Source organism: Sinocyclocheilus anshuiensis, unplaced genomic scaffold, assembly GCF_001515605.1.
Source record: "Sinocyclocheilus anshuiensis isolate Anshui unplaced genomic scaffold, SAMN03320099.WGS_v1.1 scaffold396, whole genome shotgun sequence".
NCBI classification, from domain to species: Eukaryota; Metazoa; Chordata; class Actinopteri; order Cypriniformes; family Cyprinidae; genus Sinocyclocheilus; species Sinocyclocheilus anshuiensis.
In genome coordinates this window covers 1,572,866-1,580,641 of record NW_015558623.1, presented here as the reverse complement: position 1 = coordinate 1,580,641, position 7,776 = coordinate 1,572,866, and the positions used below count along the sequence as shown (strand labels likewise).

Genomic DNA, 7,776 nt, shown 5'->3' with positions numbered 1-7,776 from the left:
GCTGAACGTTGTAGTTGGCGGAGCAGCGGCGCTGATCAAATGCTTCAGTACGCGCAGACGGGGGAAGTGAGCCGGCGCCCTCGTGAAGCTCAGGCAGCGTGGATTTCGAACGCCGTTGCCTAGCATCCATCTGGCGAATCTCCGCTCTCTACCCAACAAAACGGACAAACTTCTTCTACTCTCCAGGACAAACAAGGATTTTTTAAACTCTGCTGCTCTGTGTTTCACGGAAACCTGGCTGAATGACGCCATTCCGGACAGCGCGCCACATCTGCCTGGCTTTCAGCTGTTTAGAGCAGACCGCGATGCAGAATCAACGGCGAAATCGCGTGGCGGAGGGACATGTTTTTACATCAACGAAAGGTGGTGTACAGATGTTACAGCGTTAAAGAAGATGTGTTGTCCCGATCTAGAAGTGCTCTTCGTTAACTGCAAGCCGTTCTATTCGCCGCCGGAGTTTTGCTCCTTCATTCTCGTGAGTGTTTACATACCTCCGCAAGCGCACGTGAGCTCAGCTTTACAGAAACTCGCTGATCAGATCACAGACACAGAACAACAACAACCAGACTCTGTTATAATCATTCTTGGGGACTTTAATAAAGCAAATCTTTCCCGTGAACTGCCAAAATACAGACAGCATGTTACATGTCCCACCAGAGACGGTAATATATTGGATCACTGTTACACCACAATAAAGGATGCATATCGCTCCGTCCCACGGGCAGCTTTGGGACTCTCTGATCACTGTTAAGTTCATCTTATACCGACCTACAGGCAGAATCTGAAATCATCTAAACCTGTATTAAGGACTGAAAAAAGATGGACTAATGAAGCAGAGCAGGATTTACAAGCTTGTTTTGACCTCACTGATTGGAGTGTTTTTGAAGCTGCTGCCACCGATCTGGACGAGCTCACAGAGACTGTAACATCTTATATCAGTTTCTGTGAAGACATGTGCATTCCTACCAGGACTCATTTAACCTACAACAATGACAAACCTCTAAAGACCCCTCTGTCAAGCTCCTGAAGTTTGCAGACGACACCACACTCATCGGTCTCATTCAGGACGGTGATGAGTCTGCTTACAGACAGGAGGTTAAAGAGCTGGCTGTCTGGTGCAGTCTTAACAACCTGGAGCTTAACACGCTCAAAACTGTGGAGATGATAGTGGACTTCAGGAGGAACCCCCCTGCTCTCCCCCCACTCACCATCATAAACGGCACTGTAACAACAGTGAAGACATTCAGGTTCCTGGGCACTACTATCTCTCAGGGCCTGAAGTGGGACAATCACATTGAGTCCATTGTGAAAAAGGCCCAGCAGAGGTTGTACTTCCTTCGCCAGCTGAGGAAGTTCAACCTGCCACAAGAGCTGCTGAAACAGTTCTACTCTGCCATCATTGAATCCGTCCAATGCACTTCTATAAATGTCTGGTTCAGCTCAGCTACCAAATCTGACCTCAGAAGACTACAGAGGATAGTCCGGACTGCCGAGCGAATCACTGGTACAACCCTCCCTTCTCTCCAAGAACTGTACTCATCCAGAGTGAGCAAAAGGGCTAGCAAAATCACTCTGGACCCCTCACATACAGCACACTCCCTCTTTGAACTGTTGCCATCTGGTCGACGCTGCAGAGCACCAGAACGACCAGACACAGGAACAGTTTCTTTCCTCAGGCAATCCATCTCATGAACACTTAACAATAATCGTGGAACACACAACACTAGTATACATTATTTAACACACATACGTATTTACATTTCAAATTTGCACATATCATACCTGTACATACAAAATTGTCTATATTATATATTGTGTTTTTGCTTTTTTGTACATTGTCTATTTTGTATATTTTTATATAATTCTTTTTGAATTATAAATCTGTGTCCTGTCTTGTCACTGTCATTCTGTTGCACTGTGGAGCTTCTGTCACTAAAACAAATGTGTGTAAACATACCTGGCAATAAAGCTCATTCTGATTCTGATATGTGTTCCCTATTCTGAAGTGTTACCAGTTTTTTTTTAATTCTTACAAATGATTTAAGCTTGATTACTTCGTATAGTTTCTTCTACAAGATTCAGTTTTTCATTTAATTAAAAAAAATAATAATTTTCATCTGATTTGCATCTGATGTTTCCACTTTTCTTACATACTTGTTCTTCATGTTATTTGTAAAACTTAGGAATGAAAACAACTTTTGACAAACAGGATGTAGGTGGAGGTGAAAAGGACAGTGCAGTTCAATAATGTGGTGCTTTACTCTCTCTCTCTCTCGATCTTAAAGAGGCTGTTGAGAGATGTAATGTCACATGATCGATGGTAAGAGAGTGAGAGTGAGAAACTTTCAGGGAGAGAGATGGAGAAAGATGGGGAGAGAAAAAGGGGAAGGGAACAGGACTGACGGATGAGGCGAGTGAGAAAGGAAAAGAAAGAGGGAGGAACCTCCAAAAAATAAACAGGGTGTCTTGTTTCAAAGGCGAGGGGGACACACAAGCATTCCATTGTTCAAGTCAATTATCAGAGGCAAATAATAACAGCAGATGGATCCAGCAAGGCCACAAAACGAGTGAGTGAGAAGTGGAGAGCTGCAGAACAGATGATGAAATGTGAGAGAGGAGGAGGAGGAGGAGGAGGGGTCAGAATACCCAGTCCTAAAGCCTCACACAACAGATGTGGACTTACAGGGACGGTGCACAAACACAAACTTTCACCACGACCTTGCCGCATAAGCACAAGATGATTTAAAGATAAAAAATATTCTATTTTATTATGTTTTTTATTGTGTTTTTTGCTATTTTTGTTTCACAGACAACAGCAGAGAGAGGCCAAGAATGGAATCGGGACATGATCAGAATTCAAACCTGCATTTCTCCCACACTGTAAGCACCAATAAACACTAACACCAATAAACAAAATGCCCCACAAACATCATCATGAGATGATGACTTCAAGCTATAATTGTCAAGTCCAAAAACAACAACAACACATTATTATTATTATTATTAATAATAATAAATTATATTAAATTAAATTAATACATTATAATATTTTATATATTTTAAATATTTATATTACATTACATTATGATTTGCACCAGACACTTCGATTCAAAACAAATAATAATAATAATAATAATTATTATTATTATTATTATTATTATTTATTAGTGTTTAAAAATACTATTATTATTATTATTATCATAAGACACATTTAGCTTCACACAAGAACAATATATTATATAAAATATAATAACAACTACATTAACAATTCATAATTAACAACAGTAATAACAATTTTATATTTTTAGTATTATAGTTATAAAAGTATTATTATTATTATGTAGGAACGCAATTGGGACTCCATTAGAAACAAGGCTAAATATAAACAGTATGTACTAACTAGTAGGCCACAGCTCCAGTTTGAAAGAATTCGAATTACACTAATTGTAATTTGCCTATTACACAAACGCTGTTCATGAGATTTGAGTTATTTTGTTCAATTGAAATTGCATTATTGTGTTGCATCAAAAAGTTGTTTCTGCTTTGAGCTACTGAGTAAAGGCTATGTGTTATGTTGAGAGCATTTCTGTGTTTTGTTTTTTGGGGTGTATTTTATTAGCAGCAGAGCTACAGGGAAGAGCATCTGAAGCGAGAGGAAGCGGCAACTCAATATGCTGAAGGATGCGTCATATCGCTGCTCAACTGACAGCCCAAGTGTGTGCGTACAGGGAGGGGGGGCCTTTTTCAGCCTAAAACAAAACGCATCCTCAATGTGCCCCTGTCAAGGGTGGGAGATGTCTTCAGATAGTGGCACAAAAGATCAACCGTTCCTTTTCAGCCGAGAGAAAAGAAAAAGTTTTCGTTTCATTAACTCAAGACTAAAGCATAATTATCTCCCTATGGGCCGCAATCACCAAAAGAAGGATAATAGAACTGAAAACACTTTCCACTCCACTCATCTAAGCGGCTCTTTTCTTCTCTCTCTTTTTTTTTCACTTGTTTTTTCTTCTCCGCCCTCAGATGAGATTAACCAATCAAATAATGGCAACAGATTGTGGGGGTAAGAGGAAAATACAACTTTCCGAATGGTGTCTGTTTGAGAGCTTTAAAGATTCGCCGTTATCTGGCTTAGCGTTCTTCTACTCCTTTCCTTTCGTCTGCCATCTCTTTTCCTCTTTATATCTTTCTCTCTCTCGCTGCCTTTGGAACGGGGTGGAGGAAAAACAGGGTGAGGGCGGTTAGCCGCTAAGTCGCCCTGGTTCTGACTAAAATGAGCAATTTCACAAATTTGAGATTTAGATAAAATGCAAACATTTTATAAGTATACTTTTATAAATATATTTAGAAGTATATCTTTTTCTCAATTACTAACAAGCTGCTACTTAAAGGTGCTTGCAGCACTAGCCCTAAGATAAGTCCCTCAAGGATTTGCAGCTAGAAACATAGAGCAGGCCCTGGATTTAACTAGCTTATGAAAATAATTGCCATTAGCACAACTTGGAAACGGTTTGGAGCACCACGCTATGACAGGAAGAGAAAAACCTCTCACTTCTGGAATGGAGAAGACAAAGAAATAGTGCGGAAAAAAAAGAAATTGGCAGGCCAAGCGACTGTTTTGTGCACTGACACAGAGGTCGAGTTAATTAGACTATTGTCATTTTAATCAGGACAGCTTCTCGGTCAGTCTTCCCTCAAAGAGCGAGCATGCGCACGTCGACGTCATGCTCAGGGCCTCTGCGTGCGTGCCGGTTCTATGGACTCGCTTCGCTAATGAGCAACGCCACAGAAACAAAGCCCCCGAAGGACCACCGGGGGAAACTCCTCACCCTTCTCTCTGCTCACTTCTCTGTTCATTTGAAAATAATTTAAATATAAAATATTTGAAATCATTTGCTTCTCCCTGGCTATCTGATATTGAATGGCAAGTCTTTCATGTTGCCTTTATTATGTTCATAAACCAACATTAAAATTCAGAACTATCATTACAAGTGACTATATTTATTACAGCAACTATCATTTCGGTCCGAGCCATGGATTGTTTTCAGATAAATATGAATATTAAATTATGCCAAGACATTGTTATGCAAAAATATCCACGAGAGCTGCCGCACCAAAAATGCATAAATCCGATCCAAACAGTCGTAAAAACTGGAAGTTGAATTTACATTGTACACTGACAATATACACATGGCTTAAAAATTAAGTTGATATTGGTCAAATTATTTTGAGGAGTTAAAGTAATGGAAAAACATATGTTGCATAGACTAACTGATCATATACATTTTTACAGTGTACAATAACTTATAATCCCACTGAATTCTGATTTGGTTATGGTGCACATAGTAAGTAAACAGTAAATGTGAACAACAAGGCAAAACCTTCAAATGGCTGAACATCCTATATCACACGTTGCCAAAAACAGCTAGATCTCAGAACAACTCAGACATTAACTTTGCATTGCTTTAGGCTGACTGCTTGCTTTGAATACTCTTCACCAGGACATTATCGGTTTTGTTTATCTCCACTAATCCACTATGTATCATATGGGTGACATGATGTCATCTAACGTTGATATGTAAAGAAAATTTAGTTGGCAACTCTCCTTGTTGCCATTATGTATAAATTAAGCTTCCAAATGATTTGTGCCTGCAGTCATGTCAAAAACATAAATCATATGATGGAAATAAAGGAGCCAATGTTACTAAATTTGTACATTTCAACATATACCTGTCAAAACTGTAAACAAATTGCAAAAGTCTAATTTGGTCACATCATACTACTCTCTAACTTAGTAACACCTAGTTGCTATAAACTCCTAAAACACACATTTATGAAATCATTACTCATCTCCCCTTGAGTTGCAGACTCCTTACTTCATTTAGGCCTTATTCTGTCCAACATATTGCACAATTTATTTAATTTGCATGTAGCTGGAAAAATAATTCTCTCATTTATTTCTTAAACTCGAGATGAAAAACAGACTAATGGCTTTATCTTAATTTGGAATTTTCTTGCCATTTATCATCTTATAGATAGTTCATAGTTTTATCACTCATCATAAATATTTCAGGCAGTGTTAATATTAATTTGATCAGATATTAATTTTACCCAAAATGCGAGTAAAAATCAATTATTCAACAAAAGCGATTATCTTTGGAGATGATGGGAGAGTTTTAAAGCAGCTTTAAATAATCAATCCAGATCCACGCCTTTCCTCGTTATTGGTTTATTAGGTTTACAAAACAAAAACAGCATGCTTAAGTCATAAATCATACAGTAACCACCATGGAAACTATTGTAAAACCAGTTAATATACACTAAGGTCACATGATCAGCACAATCAAATGTGATTTGTTGACTCGCTGTGACACACTGCACCTCTGTTGGGGATTATCATGGTTTACCTGAATAAATTAGACCCTAATTTGAATGGCACTCCAAATGGGTCTCCTCCCCACTGGACACTGTCTTTAGGGTAGATTCATCTTCTTCTACAGTCTGTAACAGGCTAAATCACTATGATTATTGCTCATCGTGTTGGTTGGGGATGTTCTAAACCCCTAAATCTACATACTGAACTTCAATGCATAACTCTGTTCTAACCTGACCGATGTGCTATGGCTATGTATGATACATACGCTCAAATCATGAGGCTACTGCATATCAAATTGATCAAACTTACAATTCCCCGATTGTAGACAATACAACTGATTTAAAAAAAGTCAATAATCAGCAACTGAGCAACCACCCAGAACACCTCAGCAACCATTTAACAATAGTGAGGGTTTTGCTCACAGGGACGCAAGTAACATTTTCTTCAGAAAGTTCATTTTTAAAACAGTTTCTTCAGAAAATGTTTTTTTTTTTTTTAATGTTTTTTGTTTTCAAGCGTGTAGCCCTGAAACCCTATTGTAATTGTTAAAATGGCCAAGGATCAGCAATCTCCACGTAAAACTGATCGGGCAGACCAAACCGTAAGTCGTAGTGACTTGAAACTTGGAGGGATAGTAGTACTCACACCGTCTACAACATCACCAAGGCACGGGGGCGCTACAGCAATCAAAAGTATAAAATCACTCATTACTCCTAAACTATTAGTTGCAGGCTCAGTGCCTTATATCGTTGGAACCCTTGGCTCACAACAGGCAAAACGCATGCCTCGGATTCAATTGTCACCCTGGTGAAATTTTTGGGAATTTTGAATTATTTTTTTAAAAACCTACTTTTGCGAATTAGTCCTAGGTTTTTCACTCGATCGGAACCAAACCAGTGCAGAAAGATTTTCTGGAGAGTAAGTATCAATAATTATCAAAAACATTTTGGACTTTTGACTCACCATCACAAAAGGATGCCAAAACGTTCGAAAGGGGCAGGGCCACATTTACTAAAACTGCTATGAGATATCTTTGCTAAACTCAGAACACTTATGTAAGAGCTCAATCTGAGGTCATATGAAAAAAAAATCGTGGAGCTTGGCCACTTGGTGGTGCTATAAGAGGGGGAAAAATATAAAAACGGCTATAACTACGCAACCATTTGCCCTATCGACATGAAAATTGGTATGCTGTGTCTTTGTCCAAAGTGCCACAAGTGTTTATAAGGACATTTATGTATATCCAAAAACATGCCCGCCATTGGCCAATGAAGTTTGAGCAACTATCAGACAAGATTACTGAAGGTTGATTGGAATTAAACTCAGTGCCTGTTTGACTCATGGCCCTAGAGATCAAGCTGAGAAATTTGAAAGCAATAAGACACTGGGGGGAGAATTTTATT

The 7,776-nt window shown here is 38.8% G+C and overlaps 1 protein-coding gene and 1 long non-coding RNA gene across 9 annotated transcripts in view; one reads left to right on the top strand and one right to left on the bottom strand.

Moving 5' to 3' along the window:
• The window catches only part of LOC107680700 (forkhead box protein P1-B-like), a 220,939-nt gene that overhangs the window by 140,067 nt on the left and 73,096 nt on the right, over positions 1-7,776 (bottom strand). The window lies entirely within an intron of this gene.
• The window catches only part of LOC107680701 (uncharacterized), a 36,177-nt gene that overhangs the window by 2,849 nt on the left and 25,552 nt on the right, over positions 1-7,776 (top strand). The window contains exon 2 of the long non-coding RNA XR_001633175.1: positions 2,810-2,880. This is a non-coding gene — a long non-coding RNA (uncharacterized LOC107680701). The remainder of the gene's footprint in view (positions 1-2,809; positions 2,881-7,776) is intronic.